We start from the raw sequence: 14148 nt of genomic DNA on the forward strand, positions 1-14148 counted from the left end.
AGAGATAAACCTCTATAGAAGATATGTACATACAATATCAGTAATACTATAAAATACTATAAGTTTTGTTATCTGATTCCCTCAATTATAGCTGACGGTGTTTTAGAAATGCTAGTATAGTTGGCAATATAGTATAGGCTATAGGCTGGTATAGTTGGCAATAAAGCAGATCCATTTGGCAAATAAGGTATAGTCTATACAACAAATAGATTGTGGATGGCAGCGAGATCGCTACACTCGAGTTTAAATTTGACTCGAATTAGTCCATTTAAACTGGTCAAGTCAACCAAAAAAACAATATTTTTTTCCTAGATTGGTACAACCTTTTCATGTTCGTGTGAAGTTTAATCCCCATACGTCATTTAGTGTCTGTTCGGTAGCCACGGCACGACGCGAAAGTTTTGTCGTTTTTTTGGTTAAAATTGAACAACAAATTTGCAAGAAATCTTGCCTTTTCAATGAAAACATGGCTACAGAATCGTTAAAAATGTTGCAGAAGTGTTTTGTCGAGTCTGCTTTATCATGAATATAGGTATTTGATTGGCGCAAAGCATTTGGTAAAGTTCGTGAAGTCATCGAAAATATTCCTTATAATTGCATTAACGTTGAAACTGTTAAAGAAACAATGCTTAAGAATTGTATGTTAGCATCAGAGAAACAGCGGAAGATCTCAACATCTCTTTTGGATTGACTCAACGCATTTTGTTTAATATTTTGGGTATGAAACGTGTCAATACTAGACCCGTGCGAAAAGACCTGAAACTTTTGCGACATTTCGTTTCAACAAGACGGTCTCCCAGGGTTCCACAGATCGCATCAAACAATGGATTTATTGAGGGAACACTTCAGTAAGCAGATAATAGCAGATGCTCGATTGGCAACCAAAATTATGTGATATCACTTCGTTGTTCGCTTCAATTAAGGCCTTGGAGCAAAACAACAAGCGTATCATTCGTCAGTTTCCAGTTAAAATGCTCGAACAAGTCATCGAAAAATGGACTCAACGGATGGACCCTCTGAGACGTAGCCGCAGCCAACATTTGAAAAATATAATCTTTAAAAACTAAATGCCAAAGAATGTTCTTTCGAGTGATAATAAACATTCTCCATTAAATTTGACGATTCTGTCTTTTTTCTTTAAAATGGTAGGGAACTTCGAAATGGATCACCCCTTATAAGGATGCCTCACTTGAGGTTACTAATCTCAGAAAGGGTTTCGAAGTATAGTTAAAAACAGTATGGAATGATGAAGTGAAAAGTTGCCTAAAATATTCACGGAAATGCCAAGCCAGAGGTGAGACAGTTCACAGAAGTTTTTAACATAAAAGTTATTTAATTAGCTAATTAGATTTTAATTTAATTTGAATGCAAGTGAAGCAGATGTGTATAAATTTCTTCTATAAAAAATATTATGCCTCATTCACTTATTTATTTAGCATGTTGCATGTAAATATGGAGAAGACTATTTGAAAATTCGAACAAATATGCAGCATGCAACAGGAAAAGTGACAAAAAGCGCTGCGAGTAATAAAAAGCGAGCGAAAATATAATAAATATCTATATACATATGTATGTGTTTTAATATATGTAACTACTATACTAATATGAAAATATAAGCATTCATTATTTATGCACTCAAACACATTCATCATATACTATAGTAAACAAACACACACACTCCTCTATATTCAGGCATTGCAACATGTTCTTTGTTGTTATTGTGTTTTTTTTTTGTTTCACATCAATTGCATTAATTGAAAGCGCGAGACTGCATTCAAACGAAATGCAATTTCACTTGATTAATTTGAATTAACTGAATTAAAAGCGAAATACAAGTCCATCAGCCGAGGCAGAAAGGAACAGCGTGACAAAATAAACAGTAAAAAACATTGAAAAAAGTGCAAAAAGTGGTGCGAAAAAACTGAAAGGACAAAATGTTAAATAAAAACTCGCATATGACAATGAGTTTCCACATGTTTTTGTTGCTGTCCCTTACATTATGCTGTTGCTGCCACAGCTGTGTCTGCTGCGCGCTGCATCGATTTGCTGCTGGAATATGCAGCAATGAATAATGAAAGTAAAAATGCACAAACAAATTGCAAAAAAAAAAGAAATCATATAAAGTGGAATTTCATAAATTATAATTCCATTAACGCCGGACACAACGGCGACAGCAAATTTGTTGCATGTTGCTGTTGTTAAACACAAAGGGAGAGAGTGTTGGGTTTTGCATGTTTGCTTATTTTGGAAATTTTATGTTTTATGAAGACGAGCGCATATTGAAAAATGCAATTTGAAGAATATTATAAACGCATATGTATATGTATACCATATCATATGTATATGATAATGCTGTTATTCAAGTATATTAAATTTGTAAAAGGCTTTAGAACTGCTACGTTGGGCTTAAAGGGAGAACTAACTATATTACTGAAGTAGAACGGGTTGAGAATTATATTCTCCGATATTGCTTATTGTAATTCAGGTCCAAAAAAATTTTAAGGTTGCCACCCATTTGAAATTTTTAATTCAAAAACATTTATAAGATCAATGGGTACCAACCTGTAGAGGTTTTAGAAAGCTTAAGTGAATTTTTTTTTGCGAAAGGTTGCCACTTAAAAAAAATTAATTCAATAAATTTTACTAACTTAATGAAAATATTTTACAACCGGGTGAAAATTAAGAAGCGAAAAATTTTTAAGAAAGCTTTCCTTTAAAAATATTTTGGGCGATAGTTGCCACATGTTTCAAATTTTAAGCTCAAAATAATTTACAAAAACAAGGAAAATATTGAACTTAATAAATTTAAGAAATATATTTTTCAGAAATATTTTCTTAAAAAAAAATTGTGAAAGAAAAACTTGGTTATTTGAATTTTTCATATAAATGTTGAGGCTATATGAAAAAAGGTGTAAATAAAAAGATGTTAATCTTATCAATACCTAAAATTTTTCCATAAAACATTTTTCTGTAGGGATCGTAGTTTTGCGGGAAATCGTCATTAATTGTTCTTAACTGAACTGAGATCGCCAGTAAATTAACTTTCTTTTCATGTTTGTTATTTTATCTTCCTTTTTCAAGGGGTTACAGCCTCCTGTGATTTTTTTCTCCCAAATATTACAATAGCTTACAAACATTTTGTGGATGTTAGAGGCTGTTTCTTGCGAATTATCTATTGTTAAAGCCGGTTGTTACTAAAATGACAAAACTGTAAGTGATGGCAAATTTTTGAACTCAAATTCTTAATCAGTACGAGTACATCTCAAATACACAACAGATCATCAGCCGCAAATTTTTATAATATCGTGACAAAGGTGAACCAAAGTCGAAAAAAACACATCAAAGCAGGTCAAAAATCAAGATTATGTTTACAGTTTTCTTCGATGATCGAGGTGTGGTGCACTCGGAATTTCTGCCGTCCGGCCAAACTGTCAGCAAGCAATACTATTTGAGTGTTATGCGTCATTTGCGCGAAGCTATTCGTAAAAAGAGGTCGGAATTATTGGTTTTTTTCAACGGTTCAACAAAATATTCTAAAAATATAATTTTTTACTATTTTTTAGCTAGTTTTGAAATTCAGAATTATAATTTTTTTGAAGCTAATCTCAATTATGTCTCAAAAGAAACTGAAAAAGCTTCCTTCCTACTTAAAATCAGTCAAAGCGCAAATTGAATATAATATTGCGTACTTAAAAGCTTATAATTTAATCAAAAATATTGTGCTGCACACACACACTCTGGCGCAGAAGAAGGCCGCGGGTGGCATACGCAACAACTTGCCACTAAACTCACTTTACGCACACACAATGGACCAAAGTGACTGAGCCTAATTTCATTAAGTTAAATTACACAAATTGCATATGGGAATTGCGTGAAATTGCACGAAACTCTGTGTGCAAATGTGCTTGTATGCATATACATAAAACAACTACATATGTGCATAGTGAAGACCCGAGAGAGGGGGTTAGCGAAAAAAGATCGCCTGGGTACACATGTTCCTGCTGGAATGCCTGGCGGTCAAATTCGGCGAGCAAAGACACAAGACTAGAGTATATATGTATATGTATATATGTATGTATGGGTATGTAATTATATTACAAAAATACGTTTGTGTGTGCGTATGAATGTGCGCCAGCATGCATATGCATAAGTCTGTCTGCCAATTAGTGCTTGTCCGACACTTGTGGCAAATTATGTGGCAGCAATTGTCTTCAACATAAAACTCGTTGCAGTCATGGACGCTGAGTGTAGCTACTCTTTAGTATGTGTAGAGAGAATATTATGGCACTCTTTGTTATGTTTATGCGGCGAGCATAAGCTGGGCAGTCAGCCAGCCAGTCAGCCCTACGATTAATCAAATTGCTGCGCATACTTTCGAATTTACAAATTGAATTAAGCAATTCAGCTGACAAGCATACATTATGCATATATGTACATAAATACATGCATACATACACACACATACATATACTTACATAATTTCATATAAAAACATTATTATGCTGTTATTACTACCGAAAGAAAGCATTGCCTGCGCATGCGCCACAAAGTATGCTACAGCAATGTGAAAATTGAGTTTATGAACTTTTTCGCCTTGCATATATGTGCATGTCTGTGTGTGTAAGTGAAGTGTTTCCTAACCAAAAGTTATAAATATAATTATACTTGCATATGATATCCATAATTTTATGAACAATGAACGCCATTGAGCCTCGTCTCAAAAGTTCACAGTCAGTCGCTCACGTGCACACACACACACATGCACACGCACTCAGCTATTTTTACATATGCACAACAGCCGACATTTAACCCAATTAATGCCGCGCTAGACAATGCGGATGTGCAACAGCTGATGATGTGATGAGCTAATGTGCCAAGCAGTGTTGCTTTTGTTGTTGCCTTGTTGGCGACACCGGACACCGGTGCTGTTGCTGATAGGCGTATTAGTGTTGGCGGTGCAACTAAGCGAATTAGACGATCGTAAAAGGAGCTTCGACAGCAAGCGGGGAAGGAGAGCAGGAGTGGAGCGCAGTAAGTGAGCGCATTGCATGCCAAAGGCGGCAGCGCTCGGCGGTGTGAAGGTGTTGCGCGCGTTGGCGTTACAACTACCGGTTGCACACGGTTACGCGCCGCCTCAAATGCAAATTGGGCAGGCAGCCGGTCGCGGATTAGCGCGCTGATGTAACTTGCAGCCGCTGACTGTGTGTATGTGTTGTTGTTGCATGCCATCAGCGCAAAAATTAGAATGCATCGCTGTGTGTGTGTTGATGTGGGTATATGGGGGCAGTATGTCAGTTAAAAGTCAGCTGTGGTAATTCCACGCAAATTGACTTTGAAATGGTTGCAGTGCCCGCGAATAAAAGCTCGGTTAGATAAAGTTTATAAATAATATTTGTAACGGTATAATTAATTTTTTAGAACTTTTTTTTCAGTGCACCACAAATTCGTGTGCTGTGCTTTAAAGGTAGGATATTCTAATAAATAATTAAATATATAAGCTGAAAATATTTAAAAATAAAATAAAAAAATATTTTTATTAAAAATAATTTTAATTATTAATTTATTTTATTTTAATTAAAAATAATTTTAATTATTAATTTATTTTATTTTAATTAAAAATTTGTAATTTATAACTTTTAATTTTTTTAGGAGAATGAAAAAAAAATAATACGACAACCCAGTCTTTTCGGATTTTGTCAATGGATGTCGTTGCAGTCGTATATCTCCAGGGCTACCAATCACATTGTTTCATACCATATGGTGTTGGAAAGGTGAGATTTTAAGCTTAAATGAACCAAAAAAGAATTAAATTCGGTGAAGTGAAAAAAAAGTTACGGCTGTTCAAAATGAAATGAGAATATATGAATGAAAATAATGAAGAAACTCGCTCTATTTTGAAATTTTTGTATGAAAAAGGTAAAAGGCGACGTGAGCCACCAATGATATTTGTGACGTTTAGGAAGACAAAGTGTCAGTTTCGTTTCGATGTGTAAGATGCTGCTCGCTCTGGTCGACCTATCGTTGAAAAAGTCGATGAAATTATGGAAAAGATTGACCAGAACCGTCACATACCATTAATGAACATCTACTATTCTTTGCTGAAATTAAATAAAATCGAACCATTTCTGAAGCGAAGGTTTACAGGAAACGAAAATTGGATCAAATACAACAATAATGTTGTATGGTCCATGTGTGGTGAAGCTCAACACATGGTCGCAAAGCCAGGATGGACGGCACGAAAGGTTATGCTAAGTGTTTGGTGGGATTGGAAAGGAATCATTCACTATGAGCTGCTCCAGCCTAGTCGAACGATTGATTCTACATTTTATTGTAAACAACTGATGAGATTGAAGCAAGCAATCGAAAAACACGGCCAGAACTGATCAACAGAAAGGGCTTCGCCTTTCAACAGGACAACGCTAGACCACACACATCTTTGATGACTCGGCAAAAACTGGGAGAGCTTGGCTGGGAAGTTTTGATGCATCCACCATATAACAATGACATTGCACCATCGGACTACCATTTGTTTCGGTCAATGCTGAACTCCTGTAACGTAGTAAAGTTGGCTTCAAGAGAAGCCTGTGAAAATTACTTTTTATTAGTTTTTCACCGAGAAACCAGAAAAGTTTTACACTGATGGAATAATATCTCTAGCCGAAAAATTACAAAAAGTGGTCGTTATCAATAGTACATATTGTTCATTAAAGTTCATTATAAATATAAAAACATAAGTTGAAGCTTGATTAGAAATACGAAAAGACTTTTTCGACTACCCAATATATAATATTAAGAAAGCAAATAAGAAAGTATTGTTATTAATTTTTACTTCTAAAAAAAATATTTTCCTAAAATTACACTCAAACTTAGACAAAATGCACTCGGAAAGTGCCCGCAGACGCTCATAACGCTGCCGGCGCGTCCTAAAATGCATTAACCGCCACGAGCTTGTATCCGCCAACCGCCTATGTACTTCATTAAGCAACGACAGTGAACTTTCACTCATACAACACACATACATACGTACACAAATGTAAGCATCAAATGTGAGCTGTCTGGTGTCGCTATCCACTTGCTGATTACCCGCCAGCGAATTAAGCGAATTGTTTTTGAATTTGATTGTGGCAATTGTGGCGCGGCGTATCGCGAGCGTAAGTGCCGCGCGCTTGCAGCTAAATATACGCGCTGGCAAACAACACACGAAGTTGTACCTTCTTACACGTATGTAGGTGTGTTGAGCTATGTGCTTTAGCTTGCAATAATATTTATGTGATTTTTGCACTGTGATTTGCTGATTTGCGCGCAAATTGCGCTGAAATCAAGAAATATCACGATTTCCAGCGCAGCGGGCTGCTCGAGTGCCTAGTGTAACGGCATATGGAACGGCGAGTGTGATATTTTTAGTAGCTAAATTAAATTACCGGCAGCCGCATGCCACACCAGCGGCGCAGGGGGCGAGTATAGCAAGCAGCAGCGACATTTGCTTAGATAATACGCGCTGCAGTCAAGCGTCCACACCGCCACCCACCTGCGGCCGACAGCTTGCTGTACACCAGCCAGTTGTCATTGTTGTTATTGCATTGCCGCTTGATGTGTGTCATCAACCCTTAGCGCTTAGCGCAAGCCACCAGCCAACTAACCAATCAGCCCGAACTCGACGCTTGGCGGCGCGCAAAAGTCAACCCTTTCGATTTGTAGACAGTTGAACTTGCCACTCGCGTTGCATGGCGTGCAGTTATTTCAGCATTATTGTCATTTTATTTTTTTTGTGTATGGCTTCTGTTTTGTCATCAGCTCTCAAAGGGTTAATTGCATTGTCAACTTCATTGCACAATTTTCTCTTTAATTACACAAACACAAAGGATATCAGCGCACTCGACAAGCAAAAGGACAAACAAAGGAGTGCTGGCGGTTTGGTGGGAGGTGGATGTAGCTGAGACGACAGTAGTTTCTTTGGGTGAAGGGAGTAATGAACTTGTTGCTGGTTCGTATCATCTCCTGCGCAAGTTGGGTGTTTTTATTTGCAGTTAATGTCTGACAAATTTGATGATTGATGACACCAGCATGTGAAGGGGTTTCAAGCGTTATTACCTCCTTCTCTTGTTATAATAGAATATAAATGATCTTTTGCCATCATATGTTTTGAGACCAAATTCTCAGACTACAGCTGGTGGCTTTGTTATGATGCTAAGCTCCACAATAATCTCATGAAAGCTTAGGGTAGCAAACAAAGTTCGATAAATAATGAGTTGCTTATGGTTTCGAGGTTTTGATCTCGAAGAAAGTACTTTGATTCCACTCAATATTCGACAATTTTTACAGAAGACCGAAAAAAATTCCGCAGTTCTAATGATCATCAATATTCTCCAGACTAGTCGAACAAATCGAATCATCTGATGATCCGTATTACAAGAATCTCTATTCCTCGAAAGCATTTGTCGATTTCGGATATAGAAGATACTTAACATAAACTTTATGAATATGCTTCGTTTATTTATACATTTTTTGTAACAAAATCGCTAAAAATAGTCCAAGTCGAAAATTGTTAAAGGAGAATATTCTGTATTGAGGTGTTTTCTCGCCAATACTTTGAGTTCATATTCTGAAAAACGGTATACACGAATGGATGTGGAAAAATTGCATATAGCATAGAGAATAACTATTTCCGAACTTTCTCATAAGTTTAGGCTACTCGTCTGAAACTGACCAATCAAAAGTCTTCAAACTGTATGCTAGCTGTGAATTTCCGAGCTGGAATACTTAGCGTAGACTTTGAGGCAAGTCAATCTTGATTGAAAGTTTTCAAGGAATTTTAACATAAACGATGAAGTCAAAATCCGTTTGTCAGTTGAGACTAGAATTTCAACGAAAACATAGGATTGTATTAGTAAAGTTCATTGTATTAGTAAAGTTCATTTATGTATATACCCTTTGATACTTCAGACTATATTTTTCATATTTTTCCAATAGACATAATCTCTCAAGCCTCGTTGCTGGGGTTATATACATGCATAGATTTAGTTTTGTTTGTTTATTCGACTTTACATAAGAGCACTAAGCATCATATAAGAAAAAGCTACTTATTAGCTCATGCCGTTGAGCTTAAAAGCTTAACTTTTTATTTTGAAAATCTCAGACGGCTAAATATTTTGTAAGATAGTTTCTAACATCACACGTTTCGAGATTAGAACAATATTCTGCATGAATTGTATAACTGTTTGTTATATGCCAAATAACTGACGATATAACTAAGCCTAAAAGCTTAAGAGCTTTTGAAAGCTTAAAAGCTTATAGGCTGACTGACGATCTCGGTAAACTTAAAAGCTTAAGAGCTTTAGGAAGCCCAAAAGCTCATGGGCTCATGAGCTAAATTATTAAACTTCTCTGTTATATGCCAAAAAACTGACGATCTCGGTAAACTTAAAAGCTTAAGAGCTTTTGGAAGCACAAAAGCTCAGAGGCTTATGAATAAATTTTTGGTTTTTACTGTGAATGATATTATCAGATGCGATTAAAGCAATTAAGACATATGTATGCTAAGCTTTCATTATATAAAAATGATAAATAATTGAAATAAAGATCTTTTTCAAAAATCTTATAAATTGTAATGTCGAAAAATTTTTAAGTAAAAATTTAAAATTCGGAGTTCTACTAAGGTAAATGTAAATCTACGCCAATAAATTATAAGAAATGCATATGAAATATAAAGGCCATACATATCTATAGTTAACTGCAATCATAAAGAGAATAAATATGGTATATATGAGAACTCAAGCTATATAGATATCTATATTAAATTGCATTAAGATAAGTCAAGTGATTGTCTATTTTAGATGTCAAAAAAACAATGTAATTTTTACTTACATACAAACTTTTTATGTACACTGAGCACCGAGCAAATGAAAGAAAAGTTTCTCCTTATTAGCTTTCAAGCTTTTTAAAACCTCTAAACTGATTTACCAGTCTAAAATTCCCACTCAGCAATATTGTGTACAATTTTTAGAGTAATCTTACATTGTAAAAATGGAACCAAGCTTTTATAAAAAATCACCCATCAAAGCTACAAATTTGCAGTAATTATTTTTATTATAAAATTCAATACAAACACTGATTTGCTGTACGCAAACTGATTACTCAAGCTTCAAACTGCTCAACGCTGGCAAAATAATTTCATTTCCTTGCGGTTTTATAGGAAAATTGCGAATTAGCGCATTCCACTTTTAATTTGCAATCATCAATTCAATTTAAGTTCAATTGAATGCAAAAAACGGACAGACGAGATGAATGGATATGATGATAGAAGGAGGATGAGGCGATGGATGGAGACGCTGATAGATAGAGGATAAGCCGCAGCTGGTGGACGGTCAACGAATGCATTTGTGTAACGGCGACATATTTGTCTGTCTATAGATCATATATATACATGAATACAGAATATATACATATATATACCCATTGAGTTCAATCGAATTTCCGCAATTTCATTCAATAATTTCTTTATTGAATTGAGTCAAATTAAAACGAAATTTGCAATGAAAGAGAAAAATCGCGCGCAAAAACATGAAAAAACGAATGCAAAGCAAAAATTATATTTTTTGTAATTTTTTTTAATTTGTCCACCCAAAGAATATGGCGGCCAATGGTGCACCAAACACACGCACACATACATAAGTAAACTCCTCAATACCAAAAGTGTATAAGTGTGTGTTTCGTTTTCACCCGCATTGGCGTGGCTCCAATGGCGTGTGGCGGTAGTGCGCTTGGCGCTCTCCAATCGACTAGCCATGCCTGGTCCACACACACTGGAGCCACACTCAGCCAACGACCGTCCAATTAATTTGTGGTTTATCAATTTAATTTCAACGATATTTGTTATTTTGTTGCTTTTCGTGTTGTTCTTGTTGTTGTGCAGTACTGTTTGCACAAATTTTAATTTGGCGGCTTGACTTTGCATTTGGCATATTATTTTATTGGTCATTGGCGGCGTTCAACGTCGTGCAGCACAGGCTACATATGCTCCACCGCAGCGCTGGTTGGGGTATAAATGTAAGTGAGCGATTGCATATACAAGCACCCACTAGGAAATTGCTCTCAATCCGAATAATTTTTTACATGATATTTTGTTAGCATTAAAATAATATTTCGGGCTATAACGAAATGGTCAATATTAGCACTTTGGGTTGATCAGCTGTTGGCTCAGCTGCTGACTCAGCTGACTTGAAGATTTAAGCATAGAGTGTAGCATAATTTTAGGCTCATAATACAGCAAGCCCTTCTGATCCCACCTAATGTGTTTAACAACAATTTAAATCGAGTAATGCTGCCAGCTCCTCATCTTCAAACTTTTTTGGCCGCCCAGTAGGTTCCTTGTCTTCCAGCAAAAAATATACAAATCAAAATCAGTTCGTTTACAACTTCCTAGAGGGCTTATGCGTACCAACGCCAGCATCACCCAACCGGTACCGTATTTGTTTCGATGGCGCTTCGCTTTTCTGCTCCAAATGATTCATATGCAAAACATGAGTTCATGTCGAGGTACCATAAAAAACTTTTTTGGACCCCACATGTGTAGGTGTGTGTATGTATATATTATGATATAATTAAGTCTGCGTGTATGCTGCGTATATCCATTGGCCGCTGCTGCTTGTTGGTCACCCCCAGTTATGGCAGTTATGGAGCTTGTCTTTGGTAGCTTATTCGACAGTCGCCTTTTAATTATCATCAATTATTCAAAGCCATTTTTAATTGAGCACTTTTTGCAATCGAATAGCTGATTTCACTATTATTTCAGTGTTTTGTATTTAAAAAAAATTTGAATTCAAACTTTTTTGTATAAAAATATTTAAAATTTAATTTAAAAACAAAATTTATCAAAATTAATAAAAAATTTAATTTAAAAAAATTTAACTAAAATTAAAAAAAAATTAATTAAATTAAATTAAATTAATTAAAAAAAAAAATTAAAAATAATTAAATTAAATTTAATTAAATTAAATTAAAAAAATTAATTAAAAATAATTAATTAAATTTTTAAATTTATTTTTAATTTCTTTTTTATTTAGTGAGATTTTTAAAAAGTTTGAAACTCTATGTACGAAAGTCTTTTTTTTAATTTTATTAATTTTCTTTTTAATTTTTTGTTTTTTGAAGTTCAGTAAAAGTCTACACTATATTTTTTTCTAACTAACTATTACCACATAACCTCAAATTATCTGAACAATTAGATATCTCAAATATTTACAAACATACAATTCAGTATAGTTCAACCTCTACGTTTCACCTTTCTTTAAAAAAATTTTATATGCAGGAATTTAAAATAGTTTTCTCTTTTTTTAATTACCCTCTTTTGTTTCACAACTGATTTAATTTAAGCGCTGAGTGCTGCATTATTAAATCGTGTGTAATTTCACAGGAAAGGCATGAAAGAAAACACTTCAGCGCTGAAGGATGCCTGAAGTAGCCGTCGGTGCGGCGACACTACACCGCTTAACAGTAAAAAAGGAAGCTGAAATAGCAATGAGTGCTGAGTGCTGTGCCGCGATGCTTATCAGCAAGCAATGGTAATTGAGATATTTCGGCATACATACATACACATTCATATCGTCACCTAAAACGCAAAATAACGTAACATCACTTTTCATAATTTTACACGAGAAGGAAAAACGATATAATAAAAAGCACTCTTGTTGAAAAAAATTGGGTTTTGGTTATAAAATGGTTATATATTGGTTATATCTGACGGCGGCAGCTGAAAATTTTATGCTACAGCTATGTAATATGATGTAAAGAATCGTAAGCAATAAAGAACTCAATTTCCATTTTTTTTATGTTACGTTGTTTTGCATTTGAGGTGAGGGTATATAATTTTCAAATATGTATTATTTAAACACACTTTTCAAAATAAAAAGGGCAAAACTCAAAGTAACTAACTTTTCAGATTTTCTAGTAAAAAATTGTGCTAACTTATGTCATTTATGATTAAAAACACATTTTTATTACTAAAACAGTTGAAAGAAAATGTTCAATCTCCAGAAAGAAAATTTCAATTTTAAATTTTTCTTAAATTTTTCAAACAGCTGGCAACTTTTTTAGCAAAATTTTTTCATGAGAGCTTATTTTGTAATATTTTCAGTTTATACTATATATTTATTCGTTAAATTTACTTTTGACAAAATATTTTTTAAACAGTTGGCAATACACCACTTTTTTGTGCTAAAACTGCCTAATATTACATTGAAAAAATCTTATAAGAGAATTTCATAAAATCTTCGAGTCGAACCACCTTTACTATATACAATGTTTACATATGTATCTTTAGAATAAATTGGTCATAAAACACTTAATGATTCCTTATTCAAATTAGACGCCATTCGAACTCACATATTAAAGCACTGGATTGTAGCATTATTGAAAGTAATAAACATACCACAAAATTACAGTACTCTATCTGAGATACAAGCAAATAAATAGACCTAAAGTAGGCGTTCGTCCCCACAGCAATCGGGCAGACATAATGAGAATTATTCCGGCTATTATCCCTCCAAGTAATTTTCACTTGAAACTTAAAACTTTACTTATTTTGTGAGATAAATTCGCAAATCAACAACTTTATCAGTTTGCTGAAAAAGTATCCAGCGCTATTCTAACTTATACAAATCCACCTAACCTTACAACAACTAAAAATTTGGAAACCTGAAGGTAAATATCGGTAGAAATTTTGGTTCGCTGCAGATATCTAGGAACAATGAGTTATGTAGGGTGCAGTGCAGTATGTTGTATCAGCCGCCATTGGTTTACACAACATTCGATCAACATTCGAAGATAGGCGACGGATTACCAATTTTTTTTCAAAACTCGAAGAGTCCATTTTTATTGCTGTGTAATTTTTTTTCTCTTTGATCAGATTGGAATACACTTTGACTCATTGCTATAATGACTTTATACTTCTGTGAAATACTGAAAAGAATATGTTCCCATTCCAAAACAAATGTGTGCGGAGTAAAGACTAGCGTCACGTAAGATTAGGAATATTGCTCCTAGGTGATTTTTTCCGATTAGAAAAAGCTCAATCTTGATGGCCCAAACGACTTTTTGTGATACCTACTAGATTTACGGAAAGTGCCACGATATTTTTCGGCTGAGGCTCAC

At 34.6% G+C, this 14148-nt stretch overlaps 1 protein-coding gene across 2 annotated transcripts in view; it reads right to left on the reverse strand.

The window, feature by feature from the left end:
- Positions 1-14148, reverse strand: part of LOC120769791 (homeotic protein ocelliless) — a 150577-nt gene that overhangs the window by 116641 nt on the left and 19788 nt on the right. The gene's annotated exons all lie outside the window — the stretch shown is intronic.

Source organism: Bactrocera tryoni, chromosome 2 (assembly GCF_016617805.1).
Source record: "Bactrocera tryoni isolate S06 chromosome 2, CSIRO_BtryS06_freeze2, whole genome shotgun sequence".
NCBI lineage: Eukaryota > Metazoa > Arthropoda > Insecta > Diptera > Tephritidae > Bactrocera > Bactrocera tryoni.